This window comes from Trachymyrmex cornetzi, unplaced genomic scaffold, assembly GCF_001594075.2.
Source record: "Trachymyrmex cornetzi isolate Tcor2-1 unplaced genomic scaffold, Tcor1.1 scaffold9, whole genome shotgun sequence".
Lineage (NCBI taxonomy): Eukaryota > Metazoa > Arthropoda > Insecta > Hymenoptera > Formicidae > Trachymyrmex > Trachymyrmex cornetzi.
Window position 1 is genome coordinate 708930 of NW_017300244.1, and position 25081 is coordinate 734010.

The 25081-nt window shown below is 41.4% G+C and overlaps 1 protein-coding gene across 3 annotated transcripts in view; it reads left to right on the forward strand.

The window, feature by feature from the left end:
* The window catches only part of LOC108769371 (discoidin domain-containing receptor 2), a 105449-nt gene that overhangs the window by 34750 nt on the left and 45618 nt on the right, over nt 1–25081 (forward strand). The window contains exon 1 of one of the 3 annotated variants that reach the window (XM_018520307.1): nt 14056–14068. The exons of the other annotated variants lie outside the window; for them this stretch is intronic. The gene's annotated coding sequence lies outside the window, so the exon portion shown is untranslated. Of the gene's footprint in view, nt 1–14055; nt 14069–25081 lie in introns of those variants that run through there. 3 annotated transcript variants of the gene reach the window in all.

Genomic DNA, 25081 nt, shown 5'->3' on the forward strand with positions numbered 1-25081 from the left:
CTCTCCTCTCTCTTCACTATCGGACCCACCGCGTTTCCGTATCTCATCATGCTCTTCCTCCACCGTCTCGCAATCCGCCTGACGCAAGTAGTGCACCGCCACGTTTCGCTCTAGAGATAATACTCTCGCATAACGTATTATCTACAACTACAAGTCTATCCGAAGACATACGTTTCATGTACCAGCTACGAAAGATTAATCAAGGCAAAAGTGCTGCATTTGCAGCAGCTAAGACGATCGCGATTTGACCTGCGCTTATCATATGAGAGATGCAACGAATAGCAAGAGAAGGAAATTCATCTCTGTTAAAACCCGATATTTAATGTTTGATTTGGAAATGTTTTTTCTGATAATGTTTTATTTTGGTATTATATTAGATTAGCTATATTTCCTGATGATAACCCATTTTTTTCTTATATTTGAGTTTCTTTTTACTTTTACTCGCACTTCGGGTAAAATTCATATCTGCACTGAGAAAAATATCCAATGCTTTTGATCGGAAATAACCGTTCTAGTGCTTTTTCCAATCAATTTCGATCGGATTTAGGAGTATCCGATGAAGTGACAAACACCTTTATCCGATGAAATGTAATTTCTGATTACATGTGAACAAAATATGAACCGCCATATGCCTATCCGTTGAAATTTCATCGGATAAACCTACAACTTGATCGGACATTAAACTTGAACGGATAAAAAGAGAATATTTTTTATCCGATCAAGTTTGATATCCGATCAAATATGTTAAATCCAATGCGATGAAATATCCGATGAAAAAATAACCGTTTGGATCAACTGCAACGTATATAAATAATATCTGATGAGAGTTAGGCCTTATTAAGAACTGCAAGAATGAATATTATCGTATTAGTATAATAACGAAATTATAAATGCACATTAAAAGTAATATACAATGGATACAAATAAGATATAACACATTTATGTTTTAGACATGTATATTATTTTTTATTTGCATCCATTGTGTTTGCATTACGTTTCTATAATATGTATATATAATTCATTTTCGAATATAATTTGCTTTTTCTATTAATATTTAGTATTTATTCCTGTTCCTAATATTTCATTGTGCGCAGGGCTTAAAAAATCAATCAGAAGTCGAAGAATCAGATTTTTTCTGATGAAACATATGATCTATAGATGCAGAGATTAAAATAATGCGATAACTTTATTTTAAAAATCTATTTCGCTTTCTATATTGTTTTTTTATTGTTCATTCTCAGAGTCTGTTTTAACGTTTTATACATGAGTAACAAATTTATTTGATTTTTTACTGTACATATTGAAAAGTTATGATTCATATTTCGCGCGTTTTCGCTACATGATTCACGATCAATTGGAAGGCGCTGGCCAATCACGGAATAGTTGGTCACGTGATCAGCGACTGTTTTCATAGTCTCTAGGCTGATGGCCGAGGGGGTAACCACTTGATGTAATCGTGGGATAGAGTCCTCGAAATCATTATAAAATTCATATTAAATTTCTATGTATAATCCAATAATTACGTATGCAACTACAATAAATCATTGTATAATATTAAATAAATTCGTATATTTTACCAAACGACTTCATATGTAGCAAAAAAAATTATTTTTAATCAGATAAAATCATATGATGTCATGTAATCTGTGGGACAATATTTCAGTTAGTGGTTACCCCCTCGCTGATGGCATTACTTTTATGTTAAGGTCAAACGAACACGAGTCTCTAGTGTGAATATCTGTGATTTTTATTACGTGTCTCTATTTAATATTACGCATTTGTTCTTATTCTTCGCTGCATAAACTGCAATATCATTGCAGTATCGAAAAGAAGTGTGTGACGACGAAATTTCTCAGGATATGAAAACAGTGCTTGACACTTTGAAAGTTGACGAAAAAATAATCCACATCTAAGTAAGTACCTTCTTCTTGTAAAAAAAATTCACATGTTAAATGATCAATGCTTGTTTATTCAATTGTGTATAATTTGATCTGTCAACGTTATCCGTCCAAAAATATACGCGTACAGGTACTTGATCGGATATAATGTGATCGAATAGTCCGTTCAAAAAGTAGTGAACGGATATTTCTCATCGGACATTCCGATTAATTTATTTCCGATCAAATATTCGATCGAATCTTTTGTCCGATCAAAATCATCGGAAATAATTGTTTATTACTTTTTGAACGGATAATTCGATCATTATGATCGGAAAAAGCCTGGATATTTTTCTCAGTGTGTGCTTTACAAATGTTACCATCGACTGCAAAACGCATACATAGGTATAAATTTGTTCGCCAGATTTTTATGTGAGTTAAGCTTGATTTACGGCTCACTCTTTATCCGTTATAATCAAGAGAAAGCACAGAAACAGGAAACGTAAATCAATGCCTCGTTGATCGTTTAATGGATCGTTTCAGCTTTGCGAGGTGAGAACCGAACGTGTTTCGTCACGGTAATTATGCCAGATCTGTTCAGCCACGTCCCTTTTTAATCTAATTCATTCCAACGATTTCTTCTGCTTCTTCTTCAATGTACTTAATATTGTGAATTGCATTTATTAAGACCGAGATTTGTATTATTATGCAAGTTTTTTTCAAGACAAGTGTAAAATATGATGCGCAGCGATTTGCTCGCTCAATGTCTCAAATTCCCAAAATATTACAAGATTCATATATTTCCACGATCCTCTCTTATACGAAATAATAAATGACAAGGCTATGACAGGATACGAGACGCGAACCATGAGAATGGTGATAAATGACTATCAAGACAGCAGCAGTATCTCCTTTACATGGGATGACTGAAAAGAAGCGTCGTTAATTTTATATGATATCAATTTTCCGCGTAGGTTGTACGTGATGATCATTACCATTTGCTATTTTGTGATGCGTCACTGAAAGTTATTGCAATCTGCTGAGGTAAAAATTTGTTTGCAGTATTTTTTCTCATTTCTGTCATCCAATCATTATTAACGTCATATAAAATTAGTTGTAATCACGAATGAAGATTTACAGTGCAATTTATCACAGAGAATCAATCTAAGCAATTAATAATAAATATTTCTACATAATTCCACTCAGAGCCAGATTAAATTGAAGCAAACGAGTCGCGAAAGACGAATTGCTTCGCCAAGCCGAAACTTGATTCTTCTCCATTCTCTGTCTCCCGCCTAATGTTATTTTTTTTTATTATCCATGAAAATTGAGTTTCGCTTTTTTCTTTCTCGTCTCTGCACAAGTAGTCCATTCGGATGGTCTCGTTCGATTTCTTCTTTGCGCGCGAGCCTTAACACCTCTTTTCGAACTTTTCGTCAACGCAATTCTATCCTCGCACGAGGTAATGAGATTTCTTCTGGCGCGAAGAGAGTCACCCTGTAATAAGAATTCTTCGTCGAACTCCATGGTGCACAATAAGAGCCTCTTCCTTCTGGCTTTCGTGTAAGGAAAGAGCTCGTTCGCACGAATCTACCGAAAGAAGAGGAAGATCGGCTACGGGAAATCGACGAGAGAAGAGAACGTAATACTGGGTACACGCGATCGAGGGAGGACCTGTCTTCTATATTACACGTAGGATCATGAGGGGTAGAATGATTTATATATAAGCGAGACGACCAGAAATGCCATGAATGGCTTCATGCAGCCTTGTGGCAATGCTCGTAACTTCCAATTAGGCCCCGTACTTGTGTACCCAGTAACTTCCGTGCTTACAACAGAGATTAAATGTAGTTATATACGTACGACACGATGTAGCGTTTCTTCATGAAATAATGTACACGATAAATCTCAAGAGGAACATTTTCAAAAATCAATAGTTGAAACAGCAATAAAAATAGACTGCAATCAAAATAAAATAAAAGATTACTCAAAGACAAAAAACTTTGATTAACTACAAAAAAATCTTCGAATCTCTACTGCAGACTATTAAAACCATCGTATTATATATAGTTGATACAATTTTTTTTAAATCAAACTAAAACGCCTGGAAAAGATGTTTGATGTCAGTTGTTTCAAATAGGGATTTCGATTTGGCGGCGACGGAGAAGGAAACTTTACGAGAAACAATTCTTGGCGTCTCTTTCGTCGGATTTCATAAAAAGAAACACACAGGTGTGTCTGCGGTCGGTTGCGATGCGCAATCTGTGGCACCTGTCGGCGGCAAGAGAATGAAAGAATTCAGCAACCTCTTCGGTACGATGCTGAAAGCCATGGCTGGAAATACAAGACGTCCCTGGGCCATGCTTCATTTCAGACCCCACCTTATATTCTATCACCGGCGCTCGGAACAGCACGAATAGTACCGTGTTGGAGATGTTCTTTCCAGGAGGAGCCGTTCCAGACATCTGTTGCTTGCTCTCTTCTTCCCCGCAACAAGGCATTTGCATAATTATAATCTCGCCTCGGCCATCTCGAAAACTCACTGCACGTTCCGTGGACCAGCATCCACCGTCGTGCTTCCACCGCCTACATCCGTTTCTGAGCTTGTTAGCGAAAAAGAAAGAAGGAAGGAATTGCTTCCGCCAACCAGCATAACTGGGGACACGGCCTCTTATTGAGACAGGATCAAGTTGAAGAATAGCGGCCCGTAACGGTATGCGGTTGAGTTAAATTCAAGAGAAATATTTGAAAATGTTCTTCTACTGAGATTCTTATATTTTCCGTTAATCTTAAATTATCGAGTATTACTTCTCTATGAAAGATATTTTGTTAATTAGGAAAAGTCAAAAAATTTTAAGACTATGAATAAATGGCTATTCTAGTATAAAACTGATTCAATAGAATCAGTTTAACATTTCAAAACTCGCGGTTACTTTTCCCTCGCTCACGACAATACCTATATAAGAACATACATTTCTCATTTCTTGCGGAACGCATTATGGCGCGGTCGCTTACGCGCGAACAATACCAAAGAGCGATCGTGAAAGTGGTTCCATCTAAAAGCGAGAACGTGAGATCAAGGAATTTATCCCCGGCCGGCTGGAAAAATCGCGCGCGCTTTGAGAAGGATCTCTTATAAATCGAGCATCTTAGGGTCGTGGAAAGTGATGAAGGGCCACGGGGAGTTGCAGAAACGATCGACAATGCTAGGCTGAGAGCATCTTGCGGGAGAAGCCGCAGGGCTATCAACGGCCTTGGACTTGTATGGATAGGATTACAGAGTGGTGGCAAGGTGATGAGCGGAGCGAACGGAAAACAGGAAATGAGTATGAACGAAGGTATTTTCGCGAGGATTTGACCGCTGTCAGGGCGCATCATGACCACCACCGTTCAAGAACGAAAGGGATGAGCGTGACCCTTCATAGAAAAGAAAGCGCGAAAAGGAAAAAGAAACGCGCATATAGCGCTGGTTCGCTTTCCCCTGGCGCGGCAGATCTTATGGGATTCGACTCTCGATATAATTTTTCTTTCTCACCCTCAGAACCGTCTCATTTTCCACGATTCCGTCGTGTCATATACCGTCTCGACAATGGCAGTGATTCCTATCTATTGAATCCCACCTCTCGCTTTCTCACATTACCTTCGATCTGCCTCCAGCAGCCTCGCGGTTCCTCGCTTCTTACGTCTGCCGGGTGTCAAATGATGCGTATAGAATGAACTGGAAAGCTAAGGTCGGATCCATTATCGATCGTCCGTGGCACGAGGAATTCAAGCAGCCAGCTTGGAGGGAGATCGAAGAGGTAGACCAAGTGGGGATGGAGATTGGGAGGGCGGCGAGGAGATCGATGGCGAGGAAAGAGGAGGCGAACCCTCCTGGAAGCTTCTATAGGAAGAGGCCGGCCCTCGTGTTGGGAGCTGTTGGCTGCCGTGCCACCCGGTGATAAGCCGTTACCAGCCACGGAATTACCCTGAAACATCGACCGGACTTTCCGATGACGCGGGATTGCTTCGAGGTTTCGTTCCTCGAATTACTCGATCGCAGGCGACCATTTACGCGCCCCGATCTCGTTGGATCGATGATACTTTATCGTCCCTGTATGTATGAGCAATAAAAATATTGTTTTCCCATAGATGCATATAGAGCGTACAATCGAATACTTTCGACATGATTAAATATCTAGAATACATTAAGTGTTTGTTTCGCAAGATAACCATAAATTAGATATTCTTATAATTTAAAGAATCTTCTATTTTCGCAGCTATTGTTTTTACATACAATTGTCATTGGATAGCTTGGAGACGGGGGGAGGGGGGGATGCATTTATCTTTGTTTCTAGTTTAACTGTGCAAAGACAGTAATCGCGATAGGGTAAATTGGACTTCACTATAAGACAGCGAGGCGTATCTTGACGCTCTTAAAAGACGACCTCCTTTTGTTTGCCATTTTGCGCCCGAGTATTACATCACGGCGAAACGCTTCTCGGAAGGCTCGACGAGCTTAAAGGTTACAATTCTGACGATCGTTCCCCTCGCTCTTATCTACACTCCGATCAGAGCAATTTATTATAATCGTGCATGAGCTTCAACGTTCGTATGCCGTTGTTATTTTTCTTTTTCCCTCGTTTTTTTTTGCTCTTACTTTATACCATATATATTTCCGTGGCAATCTGCAATGACCGCCGACGTCATTTGCATTCGACGTTGCATGTCCCATCAGTTTATCCTAGGAAAACATGCAACCAAAGCAACCAAAGGATTTACATTCAAATTCCTTTCTTGCCTGAAACTCACGGCGCATGCAAGGCAAAATGCAAGCGTTAATAATTGATCCTCGTACGTCGTTGAGAAACATTTAAGAAGGAAACAAAGTGTGTGCAGCAGGCGCGAAGTAGGAAGCACGCGTGGAGAATTTGAAAATAATTGTGCCATATCCTTAATATGCTAGGCTGCTTTTACGAGCTTTTACGAGTCGCTCGGTCTTACGACGACGTAAACTGTAACGAGACTTCGTAAAATATTCCCAACTAACAGTATCCTTAAAAAAGAAAGCTGGTTTGACCATTAGACATATTTCTTCACTCTCGAGTTCGCCGTGCTTTCATCAACGAAAACTTTCCTTTGAAATTTGCTGACTTGCTATTTCGTGATGAATGAAAGAGCCTAAAATAGACATTCATTGTACCAGCAAACGATTCTTCATGAGTTTTAATTAAACGTAAGAAAGGAGCGTTGAAAAGGAGAGGAAATTTGAAGAAGGTGCAACCTTGAAGTTTAGAATAATAGCGTTAGTTCCTTAATACTTTCCACTGTTCCGGCGTTTATGTTTTACGTTTATCTCCACAATGACCTCAATATGCATAAAATCGAGTTCGTCTCGACAAGTTATTTCCGACGATGGATATTTTTAATCGCTTCTTATCGGATTTCAGTGAAGAACGCTATTTCTCTCTAGAGAATCTTTATTCCTCGAGATTTACATTTCTACCTGACTCAATTGCTCGCATCCCGTAAAAGCAATCATCGACCGGACTTGCACGCTACCGATCAAACAGTTCTTCGCGAGTTTTAATTGAAAACGCGAAGGCAGAAGAAGAAAGAAGGACGTTCGCGACGAACAAAACGAGACGCAAAGGTAAACAGACGCTAATTGGAGCTCAACCGCCGATGTTTACCGGATTACCTGCGAAGCCGGCATCACTTGCCAGATGGCCTGCCTCGTAGGCGAAATCGTGGGGGCTAGATTTCCCCATAGGCATAATAAAAATAGGGGTTCGGACCAGTTAGGACAGAGAGCGGTCTAACAAACGGCGCGGCGTGGACCTTCGACCCCCAGCCAGCTCGACATCAACATATATTGGATTATGTAGATACTTTGGGAGTCGTGAAGGGTACTCGTAACTCACGATAAGCTGTATACAGAGTGGATTCGAAAGAACAGAGTAGTCTGAATGAAGTCAGAATGCATAAAGCCAAATGCTCGTTCATGCATCAAAAAAAAAACGAATGAAGAAATTCAATCTTATTGATTCGCGATGAGGCTGCTTACATTCACAGTCTCTACAATGAGCGATAGACAATCGATTGTTTCATTCAAACTGCATCAATGAAATATCTAAGCTATATAAATATGATCGATAACATTTCGTAATGGACATTTTCGTAATGGACATTTTCGTAATGGAGCTTAATGAATGCTTTAATTGAGGGAGCTGTTTCAAGACTTGGAATTCTCAACTTGGTTAAAATCGTGAAAGCGTTTAGAACTCTTGGACGGTAAATTAACCATTTCTATTTCCCGTTTCGCTTACACGATAAGATCGCCAGTACCCTGTTCTCGAGTTGTGCATACTTTGAAAAAGTATTTGCATTGACTATAGTAGCTCCGGAAACGCAAAGCCATTCCTACTTGTTTTTCTCTGTCAGCGCACGCGGCTCTATTTGCATAGATCTTCAGAGGCCGGAGGGGGTCCTGTGCGGCCGAATTGAATTTGCAATATTATTTTGCTTCGAACCCCACGTATCTCGTGAATTCCTGGCGCCGTTTGGCAAAACGACCTTTACGCCTTCCACTCTGCCCCGAGCGACTGGTGGGGTATGGACGCGCGGTCCACGTATATTTTATTTATGGTTCCGCGATACAGCAAACGATGAAAACCAAGGGAACACGGTGGGCCGGCCCCGTGGAATAGCCGCCCCGCTGACGGATAAAATGGAAGAGGGGCCCCGACGAAGTTTCCGTTGCGTGCAGATACACCAACGCGATGGGCGCGCTCTGCTCCACATTCGAAGCGTCCGGGAATAAAACCGGTAAAAAAAAATCTGCCCAACGATTATCGCCACTCTGCGGCTTACCACGAGCACGGCGATATCGTTACTTCCACGCGCGTTTTAATGCGCCGCGGTGCAGCGCGGCTGCGAGATACGCCCGAATGCCCTTTATAAATTTTTTTCTATGCTGACCGTTTGAGCATAATTAACGTTAAAACCGTTATATTTTAGAACGCGTCGCAAAAAATTTCCGATATCGCTTTTATGGCGTACGGGGGTACGTTTACGAAGCTGCATGGTGCGTTCGAGAGTCATGATATCGCACGTCCGTTTTAAGTAAGCGGATAATAATCAAGCTTTTACAGCACATTCTGATATTCTTAATTAATATTAAACACATTGTCTAGTTATCCGAAAGACTAAACAGACAGTTAATTTGATCTTCATTTACGCAACGTAATTTACATGGAAAAGTTGTTGCATATTTTAGAATTTTCCCTGATATTTTTGGCGTACTCATACTCGTTACATTTGATATTCATGACGCACGCGTACGTACGCGTAGCTAATAAAGCTGCGAAAAGTTACAATTTTCCAGTTAAAACTTCAGACAAATTGCATTTCTGATGCGTCATCATGAAGAATGCGGCGAAATTGATCCCTGCTGGGGAATTACCATTACGGTCATACATACGCGGGAAAGTTTACCACATCGTATTAAACTACTGTAAGTTTTACTTGCCTTGAAACTTTCTCAACTACAGTGTACCTCAGTTAATAAGATAGGTACGACGAACGTAAATACAATTACCATGACGCGTATGCAATTGCATTTGAGGATGACGTTTCTTTCTAAATCTTTTATTTTCACGTATAATATAGGATATTTGTATGATATAAATCTATTCAGTAGAACAACTCTTTCAAGATAGGCAAAAGCTGGTAAAGTCAGATACTAACCGTCAAATGTAACTGTTAATGATATCTGTAGATATTATATATGTATATTTATTTGTCTTTCTTTTTATTAACGAACGGTAACAATCCCGGTGAAAAAGATAGTCGTTCTCGTCGGAGAGGCGAATAAAAAGTTCCAGTCGTGTGTCCGGTGAAAATAACTGCGAGAATTTTGTCAGAGACATATATTTGTAATTATTTCTAATAAAATAAATTATACATATATAATAGACAGTATGTTTTTAAAAAAAATGTGTAATATTATACTTTTATTTACTATATGTTTAAAAGAAATAGAAATAATAGTTAACATTTTAAAAAAAATATCAACAGAGCTCGTTGAAAAATTCCAACGCCTACTTGCGTCAGAAGCAATTGTACTCGTAACTTGTAATAAATCGGCACAATATCAGAAAATTCCCTCTTAGTCTTATAAGTGTATTTACTCCCGCATTATATCCAGAGCGCAAAAAGGACGACAAATTCGACGCACGCGATTGCCGACCAATCGTTATCCCGCGCCCGACGAGGTGGTTAAGTGTGAACGCAATTACCGCCGTAACCACCTACGGTGGTATCGAATAACACGTATTAAGAGAGGCAGTAGGGAAAGGAAGAAGTCGTGAGAGAGACAGAGAGAGAGAGAGAGAGAGAGAGAGAGAAGGAGAGAAAGAGAGGAGGAGATCGGCGCAAGAGGCCGGCACTAACGAGCAGGCCAGAATATCGCCAGGTAACGCTTGCAAAGCAACCTCCTTAGTCGTTTCCTCCCTTACCATTCTTTCTCCTCCTCCTTCTCTTTCTCTTTCTCTTTCCCTTCCTTGCTCCAGTTTTCTATCCTTTGACGCTATCTCTTTTCTGTTCTACCGTGCGAACGCGTTCATCTTCGGTCATTGATCGCAATCTCTCGCTAACGAGCTTACCTCCGGGTGCGAAAATCTTACCTGGGGCATTGCGGCCTCGACCTGTGGCTCCTCCGTTGCCGTCGTCGTCGTCGTCGTCGTCGTCGTCGCATCGTAGTTTACTTTTTGTTCTTGTTTCTTCGCTCCTTGTTTCTCAGAGCGAGATTCCTTTAGCATCTACCTGCATTCTCGTTGATAATCGAACCAGCGGGGCCGTTGCTGTCGGCGCCGTTGGTCCAACAGTGAGAGCAACGCGATCTTTATTTACAGAATCGATCAACGAGGTAAACGCCATTTTCATTTATGTCTTACCGACCTGCAAGTGCAGCCACGAGACTGGCGCTAATCGATCACGTTCACTCTGGCATACTAACTCCGCCCTTAATACGCGTTTTATATAATAATAGCCTGGATATCGCATTATCCTCGACGCGTAATATAAATAATATTTCTCAACGTGCATTGCAATATGCGATACATTAAGGATTATACTTGTAATTACACGAAAGATTTTTCAGGAGTGATTGAAACAGCATTATTACCTACTCTTTTCATTACTACGTGGAAGTCGTTTCATTGCGATATTTTTTTTATTTGTAAAACTAATCATTGCATGATACACGAGAGTATTATTTACGATCGGATACCAGCATTTTATCGTGAGTGAACGTAGAATTCTCATATCGGTATTAATCGATCGAAGATTACGCGTTATTTAATGCTCCTAATAACATGTTTCGATCTCTGCGTGAATTACTATGTGTGAATCCTTCGAAGAGTTAGATCTCAAGAAGAAGAGTTAGATCAACAGATGAATTACATGAGAAGACAAGCGATTATTGCTTCGGTTGCTTTGTTGAAATTCTTCTATTTTCTACCCTTTCTACATCGCATTGCACATTATTTTGCACAGAGGCATAGAGTTTCGTGTAACAACCGATTGCATTTCCCGAAAGAGCGTCATAAGAACGCAATCAAATATACTGACCCTGGGGTTGCGTCTAATCACGGAAATGGCAATGTCACCGCCGACGGACGACCCCCCTAGGATCGGTTTCGACACTGAATTACATTGCCCCGAAATCTTAAGGGGGATGCCCGCGACACAATGTCGTGCACGCCCACGCAGATGGCGGCGCCCGGGGTGTAGTAGTTAATTTCCTCTGTCCAAACAACGCTAATCCCGGGTGACATGAGCCAACTGACGGCGAAAGCCATATACCCCTAAACATGGAGGATATGCATCGACGAAGAAATAGTGCGGGCAAGAGCTAGAAAGCTAGTTTCATACTCGGAAGAGGGAAGGGCTGCTACTACCAGTTCTGCCTGTCTTATCCGTTCTCTCCATACGGGGTGGTCTTCAGGTTAAATTCATTAACCCGCTTTTCGACGATCTTGCTTTCCTAAAGTACGAGTCTATGACTTATAAAAATTTATTAGTCACTTCTTGATGCATTGTCACCTAATTACAAACTATAGATACTTTGAATTTTAGATTTGGAATCTCGAATTCGCTTATTACACATATACGTATTATACATATTATTATTTATTATACACAATTAGTATTAATGTTAAATCTGAATTTATGTAATTTATCGCTTGTACTTATATATAACTTGTAGTTTAAGATAGTAAAAATTTATCTATGTTCTTTTATAACAAAATTCGTGATTTCACTTTAAGCCTTAATTGCAATAAGAACTATTCCAGCTCTGTTCATCATTTATAAGGTCGTCACTTTATTAATATCCTTTCTTCCCTACCAAGGATATACATCGTAAACGGATTTATAGAACGTCGGTGTGACACGCCGTCATCCCATTACGGATCATCGTAAGCCTATTTGTTTAGGATCCGAACAGGCATGAGCTTAGATCGTCGCCTAATTGTCTGACTGATGCAGCCTGCAACCTGACGTTGCGATTGGCCGGCTCCGCCTTTACCCTCGTCCTTCCCGACCACTTTCCGTGACGCGTCACTTTTGTTAGCGTCGTGAGAAGCAGATGCACTAACGTCGAGCCGTACGCGACGGTATTTACTTTACTAACAAGGCGAAAGTAGACTCTTTCTAGAAACCGTACTGATAGAGAGGACACGAAAGTGAAGGGAGGATACGGAACGGCCGAGAGAATGAAAGAGGGAAAATGGGGAGAGGCTGAGTGATGGGTCCACTCTAAATATATATCTTCGCGCCGGTTGTACGAGAAAGTGACGAGGGGAAGGAAATATCTCCCTCGTTTCATGACGATGAGGGAAAAACGATGCCACCTGCTCCCCCGGCCACGCGCGCTTTTAATTAATAGGCACGAAAAAGCGACGTTTAGTAAACTACGTGGGCCGGACGTTACTATGATCATCACTGGCGTCGAGCCGCGTTGAGAAGTTAATTGAGCCGAAGGATTAATTAGGTAGTAAGATAGTCTAGTGTGAGAAGAGATGGATAGCGTTCGAGGTAACTTTGTGAGAGACTCATGTCAATTTATCGGACTTGTTGTCATGTTATGCTTCAAACTGACATTTGACATCTCCACTATGCACTCCATTTTTATTCCTAGGCAGATAAAGTGATATATCAAGCTAGCTTCTTGATCCTGTCAATTTTACTAAAGCATACACGATCTTCTTTTACGTGTTCATCGACCGCAGGTACTCGGCATGTTGTGGTTGCGGCGATCAGGATGCACATGCCGAAGCTGACGTTGCTTGTCAATGGATATTATTGAACATCCTACGGGATTAATTGATCGTGTGTCTAACCACGATCATCTATCCGTCCGTTATCTGTCAAACGATCGACGCGAGACCGATGGATCTCGCCATCTTGACTCATTTAATACAGGTCGATCTCGTGTAAGATGCGATCGCGGACCGGTACGACATGCCGTGATTTCCCCTCGACGATAAAACAAACGTGCGAGAACGTATTTTCAACATGGGTCAATTTACATATGAATCCGATTAACTTCAATGAAATAATTTGCCGGCAATCGGATCCAAAATTCATTACGCGATTAATTAAACTCAAACGAAATCAAGTCATTAACCGAGTTTGTTTCAACCCGAATGTCGAAACATTGCCGCAGCGACGTTCAATACAAACAATTTGCGGCCGACGCATTTGCATACACACGCGAGAATTTTGTCGTTGTGAAAATGCACCCGGTCGCGGCGGTAAGTAGAAGCTTCGCTGTGCGAGGAAAATTCAAAAGTAAATAAAAGTTTGCTTCATTAAGGACTAGTTACCATGAAGACATTGAACTGACGTACCATCTTCCTCCGACTTCTCTCCCTCTCCGCGCACTTCGTACTACCAGCATCGTTCCAGTTGGTAAACTCTCGTCTCTTCTCGGCGAAGGAGAAAAAAAGAAAGAACCGTGAAGAAATTCTCGAGTCGGAAAGTTCCTCTGCTTACGGCACACGGTGGCCCGGCTCGAAATTACAGTTGAACTCGGTAGGGTAAAAAATCAAGAGATTCACCTCCGCCTCCGAAATCATGCTGCCGATCTTTTAATCGATATACTTGGGAAACGGGTCCGTTCTAATCGGTCATCAACCTGGCAAGAGGTATCCACCGTAATTAATTCCTTAATCATAAAACTTTCTCAAGAGTGCTTACGTCTGAAGCGGTTTCGTGTCTCTGTTGGAGTTTCTGCTCCGCCTCTCGAATGTCAGCGATTCTCTGGAAACGTGCACAGGCGACGATGCGTCGTGAACGAACACTCACATGGCACGGTTTCGTTGAACTTCGTGCTTGTTCCCTCCTCTCTTTCTCTCCCTCTCTCTCTCTCTCTCTCTCTCTCTCTCTCTCTCTCTCTCTCCTTCTGTCTCGCCTCTTTAAACCTCATTATCTTCTACAAACAACGCTTTCGCTAAATGACGATGGTAAAACAGATATTTATTAATGGCATTCATTATGCCTCGCCTGTATGATAGGAATGAAAGATAATTAAATAATTATTCCCATTCTTCCGATCCATTTCATCGTAAAGACATCTTTGTCATTTATTTAATACCAGCAAGTGGCGATTTTTAAAAGTCACATCAAAGACCAAATGAAATTACAGTCATGTTCGTTCCAATCGCTTATCGTGGGTCTAATAATCGTCAACGATTCGCATAACGAAACATTTTTTTAATCTGCCTGATAAACTCGACGGAATCGCTTTACAATTGGCGGCGTAACACGCCACGTTTGCACACTCGGATGCTTATTGCCGCTCACTAAAAGGAGTTACTAAATTTAAACCGCTCCGTCGGCCGTTTCTCAAGTTTGCACGCTTGTCTGCCGTCCGTGAGTCGTGCTCTGACGGACCAGATAATTGTCCGCTGTCGGATTAGCGAATATCGTTTCCAGGGTTCATCCTCGTTCCGCTTGCCAATTATCTTCTTTTCACCCCTTCACCATCCTTTGCGTTCCTCCTCCACCAAACAAAACGGCATCTTCAAGTTCGAGGGAACATTTGGCTGAAATGATTAACAGAGTGGCGGCGTAGAGTGACGCGAACTATTTGGCTGGCCTAAAATTATGCTAGAAAAAAGTGTACCGGAACGGACGAATCCAAGCGAGGCTTTGAGGATAACGTCGAGTGCCGCTGATCTAAATTTACTGCCGACCGTGTAAACGACATGGGGACCCCTCGACATACCGTAACATTCACGACCAGACTGTTCATATGAGTGCTATGAACGAGCTGTAAGTGACGGCAGCTTATCTATGCTCCGATTTCTCTCCATTCATCGCTGCTCAGTTGTCATCAGTGCAATGGCGTCAATCGTTATTTGATGAAAAGAAATATCTCGTCAAAATATCATTTCTGTAGCTATTTTCACGTTCTTCTTCTGCCTGTTCGATATCGGTCTATAACGAGCTACCGACTTACGGGAGATTGTAAGATAGAAACGTGATACCATGTCCGAGATAAAGATGATGATACGTCATCGGTCTATTGACAACTCTCTGCGAATCGTTCCACTGGATCATCCTCTTCCAGATTTTCTTTCAAGGCTTATCTGAAAGTGGTCGTCAACACCCACCTGTTCGTGAAGTGGTTGCATGACGGATACATTTAGTGAAGATAAAAGCGGAGGGGAAGCAGAAAGCAGAAAAAGACCTTCGTCCGGCATAAGCAAGATGATAAAGAGGCGAAACGAAACGCATTACATGCACCGCGAGAGAGAAGCCCTCTGAAAGAGACCATGACAAAGTTGTTCCGACATATTGTTAAAATTTCATTCAGGTGCCAATTCTAATTATATAATCGAGGTACGGTATATTATTTTCATTTATATATAGGCATTTAAAATGCCGGCAAAATTTAGAACTCTAACGAGTCTCTCAGAGATCATCGAAATTTCGGATTTCAAACCATTGTCGAAAAGAATGTAGCGTCCAGTATCTCGGTAACGGTCGAATGATGTAGACAGGAGAGAGGGGAGAATAGAGGGAAAGTCGAAGGTGGAAAAAGAGGTGGAGTGAAAAGCAAAAGGGGCCCAGCTTGGAGTACGCTTTCTGTTCGCTCATGCGAGAGAGCGCGAATGAGATTGCACCGCGGCGGCTGGTACACCATCGCCGCCAATTGTAGCAGCGCCGAAGAGAGCGAGGCAATTCCTCTCCCGCTCGTCCACGTCGCCCAGTCATCCACTCGTTGCGCCCATTGCGTTTCCATTGTATCTCCCTTTTCTCTGCGTGCGGCATTTTTATTGCCGACGCTCGAGCTTCCGTGCGTAACGTCTGCGGCTCAAACCGATGCAATATCCGTCTCTCGCCTTGCACCGGGTCAATCGCGAACCTTCGTTTCCGCGCTTGGTCGAGCGCGGATGCAATTGCGTGCCAGAGCCTATCGTGATTGCCGACAGCGCCCAATTTCTTTCAACTCCGTAAAGCCTGTTGAAAGTATCGGTGAGCATTAAAACGTAAAAGCCAGTGTACCAACTAAAATCTGATTTATTCGACTGAATCGAAATCGTAAACATTCGGATATTGCTAAACGGATAGAACATAGTCGCAAAGCTTTTTCTTTTATTACAATGATTTTTTTCTTCTATTTAAATGGTGTAATAATTGTGGTGTAAAAAGATTGCGCATTTCTCTGCTCTGTGTACCAAAGATTCAAGTTCAAACCCATTCATAATACACATATATCAGATTTTATTTAATTTGGCGTTATATTGGGCTGAAATGTGTTACTCGGTTAATTTAAAAAAAACTAATAATTTTTATGGAATGGCAATCTTTTTTAATATAGATAATCTGATAAAATAAACCACTAAGTGATTTCTTTTATATATATAGTATTTTTATTTATTTTAATGTAAAATATGTTTAAAACCTTTTGTGTAATTATGACCCAGCCTCCATGACACTCGTCGTTAATCGTCATCTCTCGGAAGGCAATCTTTACCAAGACAATCTTCTCTGCTAAACCGACGTTAACTGTGTAGGTCCTATATATCTGCGGTTACATGCAAAAAAGTCAACACGTCTCTAACAAGAGACTATGGATTTTTATACGTAAAAGAAAAAACAATAGTCTTAAAATAAGCGCAAGTTCGATGCATAAAGTAATATAATGTCAATGTCGACGCGTAGAATTGAAATTATATTCGAAGACGTATCCTTGACGGCCCACTCAAACGATATTTATTCCATGACAGCTGGCGATATAAAAATGTCGTTGCAGCGAGAGATATTTTATTCCTGCTCTCAGAATATATTCCAAGCATATAAATCAGAAGAGCGCGGAAAAAGGAAGGTAAAAAAGAAACGATACCTTCTACGGCTTGCTGCCTGTCAAGTTGACTGTGACGTTGCCATCGATTGAGAAGAAAATTGTCGGAACCATCGAGCGTTAAAGTTTTCTGAAGCCGCGAGGATATTCTAGTATATAGAGAGGATCGGATTATCCTCGTCTCTCGTGAGCGGAGAAACTAACGAAGGACTTTTAAGACGTCGCTTCTCAGTCTCGGTACCTGCTTGGAGATAAAGGCAGCGACCGGCATTTCCTCCGGCCGAACGTTTTTCCTTTCTTTTTTCGTCAGCTCTTCTTGGGCGAAGAGCGGTCTCTGGATCGTGATCCCTCCAACGAGATTAGTTTTACTTAAACAGCGATATTTTGTTTGATTCTTGCAATTCTTGAATTGATCCCATAACAAAAATAGCTTCTTAAAGATTATCAATATTTAATCATATTTTAATCTATTATTGATATTTTTGAAACAATATATGAATAAAAATAATACTTATTGCCAGTCTGTGTACTTCTAATAATGGGTTTGCGATGATTCATAGTGTGAAGCTTCATGAAATTTATATACATTACATATACAGACATTTAGACGGCTGTCTGTGCATGAGTTGCGCGTATAAGTAGTATTAATGACTGCAGTTAGTGAGCGCTCACTTCAAATTTACAAATAACTTTTTTATTTAGTTTTCCGAAAACTTTCTCATTATAGTACTTAGAGTCGTGAATTTTGGAATATCCTTATATACATATGTATAACTGCAACACTTGTACTGAAATTCAATGACATAAGAATCTTAAAAAGTAATTCGCAATAAGGTTTCGCACACATGTCATTTTTATGGTGGTTTCTTTTGCTGTAAATTTTTATCGTATTCGATCAGGAACTATGGTTTCCTGATCCGTAAGTGTCGGCATCAAGTTTCGTGCGGTTCGACGCCTTTGTTCGCTGAAATCGCGGTAACGTATCAACACCTCGAGTCATCGCCCTACCAGCGATCAACCCCCTTCCATCCCTTGGTTGTCTAGTAATTCGAGATTCCTCATTCTACCCCTGATTCAACTGGATCTCACGTTGCGTTCCATTTCAGATGAACACGTGTCCATCCACATTTGTCCGTTTGAGGAACGTACAAAATGCCGACAGAGTATGCGAGCAGACTTGTTCCGAACATTTCCCTTTGTAATACGAGATGCGCGCCTTCATTATGGAGTTACTTCGTTCTGTTGTAGAACGATAAATGTAAATAATACTATTCTTTTCTTTAAAATCGACGTATATATTCGGCGCATGATAAAAAAATATTACGTATGCAAATAAATCAATAAAAATCTTACTTTTATGGTATATAATACATATAATAATCAACATAACATCTTTGGAAATAGTTCTGCATCTTTCAAATATAGCAGAATGATAATAACATATTATAATAATTTATTGTAATAATAAAAAATATTATTCAATGTTAAAATTTTAATGAATCGTGTGAAAATGTATTATCAGAAAAGGTAGACGGCGAAGTTCCGAACTGACGCCGGCCGGTTTTCTAATTTACACCTACGTATTAACCGATGCGTTTCAGTTTAGATTACGCTTTAAAACGTAATTAGAGCCTTGCAGTTTGCACAGTCCGCGTAATCACAGCCGCAACGGCAAATACGGGGGGTGTACGTACCTTGCCGACCACAATACATTAATTATCGTCGAGCCGAAAGTGAGCGCATCGTAATTTACAATTCCGTTTAACGTACCACGCACGAACGCAACCGGGCGGCTTCAGTGAAAACGTCGACGCTTTCACGTGAAAACGGGCGGAACGATTTACGAAAATCAACGTCACGCAGCAATGGATCGCGCGACAAGGCAGGTGATCTATCCGTCATGGATAGCTGTGTTACGAGTTGAAGGGGCGTAATATGGCTTTTTACTATTAATGTCATGACACGGTCCGAAAATGCAATCGTTCGTCAGCGTGGACGCCGGGAGATGCAATTACGGGGGGAATTCTAGGCACGCCGGGTTTGATACCGAACAACCCGCACGCCAACAGATACGTCGTGCCTTTGCACGAAAACAACCCCTCTGTCCCTCGGTCCGACGCCCTACGGTGGAAGGAGGTGCCGGCTGAAATTCCAGCCGGATGCAACCCCAAAAAGCGTCTGCCTCTGCGAACCACAACTCGCGGCTATACCGGGATGCGTCCCTTTCTATCATAAGTTATTACTCGCCGCCGATCAATCGCGTAACTAGATTATAAGCGCGTGTGCCAATCAATTTACATCGATTTACTTCGTTAGGATTGATTTGAGGCAAGAAATGTAATTTCTCTTGCAATTGAGCAGCTCGAGTTATTTCAATATACTACCCCTAACATTGATATATTATGGAAACTTGTTTAACTTGTGGTGAACTTTATTTTATTTCACGTAGTAAATATATATGACTAAAGCTGGGTCGTTCCACCTTTCGGTAAACTTCATCTCACTGTCTTACTCTGTTACTCTCTTATGCTCTTACTTTTTTATTCTTTTGTTTATCCAATAGATAAATTACCACATAGTTTATTGAAGATGGAACAACCCCGGCCCTAAATGCAAATTAATTATATAATTTATCAAACTTGCAAAAGCTGTATGATTAAAATTTTGCGATACTCAAGTCCGAAAAATTCCAACATTGAAGAACTTCAGTAGAATGCACGTACCTATGTTATCCTATTACATCGTGCAAGATATTCTGAAGAGATAGTACCTGATATAGCACAGCTCGCGTTGATATAAAAAATACATTGTAATAAAAATACCCGGATCAAATCTGAGCTACGCGTAATAAAAACCATGCACTTCTGTGAGAACAAGATGAACTTTGTGAATTATATTTTATTCGGAATGTGTGAATAATACAATTCTGAAAGGAAAAAAAAGAATAGTTGTCAAAAACTCGTGTGGCGAGTCTTGAGGTAACATTAGTCTTGATATGGAAAAAGTTTCATGCTACAACGTCTTCTGTCTTGTCTCTCGAGAGACCTTGTACTAAAGTGCTTTCCGACACACGGCGCAAAACTGACGCGAAAAATAACGCAACTCGAGACGATCGCGAACTCCTAATCTAAATGGGAAGTTAAAAGGTGGTCGTTCGCGTTTACACATATATGGCGTGGTCGGACGATCCTCTTACTTCGCGTGGAAAGAACGCGAAGACGAGGAAAGAGAGAAAGAGGACCGAATGGAAAATGAAAACGCTCTGTCGGAGGCGAGTAAGAGAGGAGACGGGTAATAAGAATACCAATCGCAATAAAGTAGGATTTGCATTTGATAAGCATCGTAAAAAAGCGCAGCGTAAGGTCATTACATATACATCCGCAAGCTACGATAGCCTACACCGCCCTGTTCCACGGCCTGGAATCTACCTCGTTTACCGTAGCTCAAGCCAAAACTCCGCACTCGCGACCTCGTTTACGACCAAACCGCGAAGTAGCTTAAGAAAAAATGACGCCAGGAATGGTCGCCGTATTGCTGACTACTGCTCTTTAGATTAGTTAAGTTTTCAGTGAAAATCCGCAACGAGAAGTAGATAAACAGATAGATAGATAGATAGTTAGATAGATAGATAGAGAGAGAGAAAGAGAGAGAAGACAGCCATAAATCGCCAAGTGTCAAACTTTTTCACTTTCGTGTCGCAACCGACAGATATAGCGACGTTAAAATGTAGTGCAACATTATGTGACGGCAATGAGTCATGGGTGACTAACTCTGGTAAAATTATTGAAGACACATGTATCTCTCTCGTGCACACAGACGCGCACTGAGACATCGTTTCTCAAAGAGTCAAGCTTACTCGAACATCTAAATGACGAAGGATACGCGGATTAAGATGTCGCTGGTTACAGCGATTCTGTCAGAAAACTGGAAAACAGACACAATGCAGTCACAGAACGATTCATTCACGCGACCGTAGCCCAGACAGACAGCTGGACGCCCCGCAGGGATGGAACAGGAAACCATTGTCGCTCACGATTTCCGAAACGTGTGGGGTGAGCGTGTGCATTTTTTTTTAGTTTCAAGCGGAACGCATATGCACGCGCGACGCATCGAGCCGCGTCGCGTGCAAATGTTGCTTTTTGAGCGACGCCGACGCGTAGCGAAAAGCAATTATTGCGCACGCGACCACGCATAGAAACGCTGCTAATATACAGCCTTGCCTGCGGCGGATATAATATTGACCGTTCATTCTTTGTAGCTTAAACATATGATTGTTATCAATGTATAATAACACGTTTAATATCCGTATTTTATTAGTATTTATTATGATTAAAGCTGGAGATTCAAGGTTAGATAATATAACAGCGATAATAAAATAATTAAGACGTATAACGGTGTATATAAAGAATAACTGCACGCGTACATTATCAAGATGATTAACTTCACCCTTGCTAACGAACTTCCTTTAAACGTTCCTTTAAACGTTCATCTGGTACATCTTGTAGCGTCTCATTTACAAGCCGGAAGTTCTTCAAGGCTCTAATAAAATCAACCGGATACCTATTCATCTCCTTCATTCACGACACTCGACCTATTACGAAAATGTCGAAAATAAGCGGGAGATAAAAGGAAGGGACAGTTGTTTCACGGTGGAGACCGGTAAGGCTCGAGACACTCCTTTTCGCTAATAGCATGCACGCGACCATCCGGACCACACGTGTGTAATAATGGGTAGTGCGTGGGTGTGTGTTAGTGTCAGAGTTGAACAGATCCAAGCGGAGTCGAGCCAAGCCGGTCGACCAAGCGTAGCCCAGGGGTCTGGTTCCCAAGTTTCTACCGCTCCATCTGCTCCTTGTTACTCGCGGTTATTAATTAGCCTGGGCCGGTGAGAGAGAGCGCTCGAGTTGCATCGGCGACTCCACCGTTGAAATTATGCGACTGCGCTCGAACATCGGTAGTAACTCGACAATCGTTCGAAGTGTCGAAGCTGATTGGTCGATCTCGATGAAGACACACGCTCGCAAATCTTTTACCGCGTGCACTCCTTCCCTCGGGGCCTCGCAGAAGCTGATGTACCAAACGCCTCTCGCGTGAGCTCGCAAGGGCGCAATTAACTCTCAGAACGGAAAGTACAACGATGCCTCGAGTATCGTAACGTTTCTCTCGCGTGTCCCGCCTCCGGCTTGTCCACCCGACACGAGATAAAACGTGTCCGCGTTGTCGAGCATCGTCGGACGAGACCCGGGTGCGATAATTACTAGTTGTATTCTTCCGCGAGTGCGAGTCCAAGAGCATTCGCCTGCGGAGATTTTAATTGAAGGATACTACGTTCTTTCATGATGTTTAACTCTTCTGCTAACTGAAAAATTTCTTCCGTCGAGAAGCAAATCGGAGTAATTTTCCAACTACGAGATGTATTCGTCCTACATAATGTTATAATGATATTATATATTTATAACGTTAAACCTAAATTATCGCTGACAAATTATTTGTCTGATTATATGTATAAGTAGACTCTGAATTTGTTACATTCTGTGCCGTTGACAATTTTTCTTTTTTTTTAAGTGAATTACAATAAATTTATCAATTATTAGCACAAATGATGTTAAGAGAAACGAGAGGACAGGACGTAGGATTATACTTTCTCAGACACGAGTCAAATAATGCGATCATCGAGCGTTCGAGTTCGAATCGAAATAGTCCCCGCATCATCGCGTAGACGCATCAGGAGAGTTTTGCACGGTTGCACCGACACAACATCGTATCTACCCCGCATTCTCTCCAAATCTCCCGACACTAGTGCAAGCGGCCTCGAGCGGCGGGCTCGCCCGCAGAAATGTAAATACCAACCGGCCAATCAGTCTGATTGGTCCCATTCGCTCGAATGCCCGTCATTCACCGACGCTATATACCGTTGCCGTAAGGTACGGCGGCGTTCCTGAATCGTGGCATTGTTCGTACGGGCGTACATGCACTCCTATGTACACTCGTGCGTATGTACCGACATATGTGTACATGCGGGACGACGCTTTGAAAAAGGTATCGCGAGCTTTTCGGGCTGTTCGGGCATCGCGAACCGTTCAATTACGAAAGTAAACGGCGAAATCGATAGCCTCGTAATGTGTTATGTTACTTTCAATGGATTATCTGACAAGAGACACAAGTTCTAAGTGCCTGTACGATTCTGTAACTTTTAAACTTAGTTTTTCATTATCTGTTTAACTTGTGATTAAATTTAACCTGATGTTTCAACCAATGATCTTCACCCATGACATCGTCATAAATAAGCTCATTAGATAAAACATCAAGTTAAGCTTAATAAAAAATTGATCAGAAAAACCGGGCCTTAAGAGCGTTCTACAATGTAAACATCCCATCGGCCAGTTGCAATGCTTTGCAATAGCCAATTAGAAGTATCAGTAATTACTAATATTACTATTGATGTTTTTAATTGATTGTCGCGAAGCATTACGACTGGCGACGAGATTTATAACGAATTGTAGAATACCCTTTAAGAATAGTGTCGATATCGTTGTATTGCCGTTGTGCAGATAATATATGATAAAAAAGCTGCTAACGAGCAGTTAACTAATGTACCGGAATGATACCGAAATATTGTTATAAAATTGGGATACTGGTTGTTACTAGTATATAATTACAGAATTAATATTTATGCCGTATTTTATCTTAGCCATTACGAGATTGCCTGTTTCAAGGTTGGCATTTAGACAGCGACATTAATCTTATTAATGTAGGTATTGCGCAATTACGAGCTCATGATTCATGCAGCAGTGCACATGCATCTGATGACCATTCGGCTACTCGAAAGCACGTCGACACGACGCGATGCAACACGACGCGACGATTCCACGTCCTGATCCGTCGCGACATGAATTGTTGCGTGCCGACAACCCATTGTTATGGCAATGAAAGAGAAAGCGTTTCTGCTTTTATCTTCCAATTTTGAAAGGCATTGCAAATTGGCGTGCTAATCCTAATGCGCGATTCACTGGGTAATTTCCCAGAAATGTAATTCGAGAAATTTGCGTTATAAAGCTGATAGAAAATTTTGGCCAGGACTCTCGCTACCTCCGTATAATTTGTTCTTTGACGTGGATGCTTTCGTGACTTAGGGTAACGCGTACATCACGATTTCGCGACCACGCAATATCGTATGATCAGAATTAAATGCAGTCATTACGATAATTACACGTCTGCTTATTTTCCACGAACTTTGTTACCCTAAGTGATCTTTGATTAGGTTTGCGATTTAAAAGCAATTGCATTGTCACCGTAGACAAGACCATTCTTATGGAATAAAGAAATATCACTTGTAGATACGTTTCTTGAAGAAAGGTCTCATTAAACGCTTTTAGAACGGAAATAGGTTCATAGATAAAGACAATATCTATCGTCGCAGACCGGATAACACTCTCAGTCAAAGTTGTTTACACGACGGTCAAAACTCGCTTGAGACACGAGCAAGAGGAAAGAAACTAAGAGTCCCACTCGAGAAGATGAAGCGCAATGTCCTCTGGCTCTCTGTACGTTTGTTTGTCCTCCTCTTCTTCTTTTTGACTCTATTTATCGTCGCGATCTTTTCTTCTCCTCACTCGCCATAGAAAAGAAGAATAGTCGCGGGGAAAGGGTCAGGAGCGAAGCTAACAGACGCAGACAACACTGGTTACAGACAGCGCGCTTCTAATCTGGTTTAACTTGTTTACCAGTTCTCGATAAAGGAGCAATGCAATCCCCGCGCGGGCGTGCGAATTTCGTGTCTGCCTCCTTGCGCCGACCGTCTGAAATCTGACGTGAAATTTATTACGGCGGTAAATATAGAGGCGGTGGG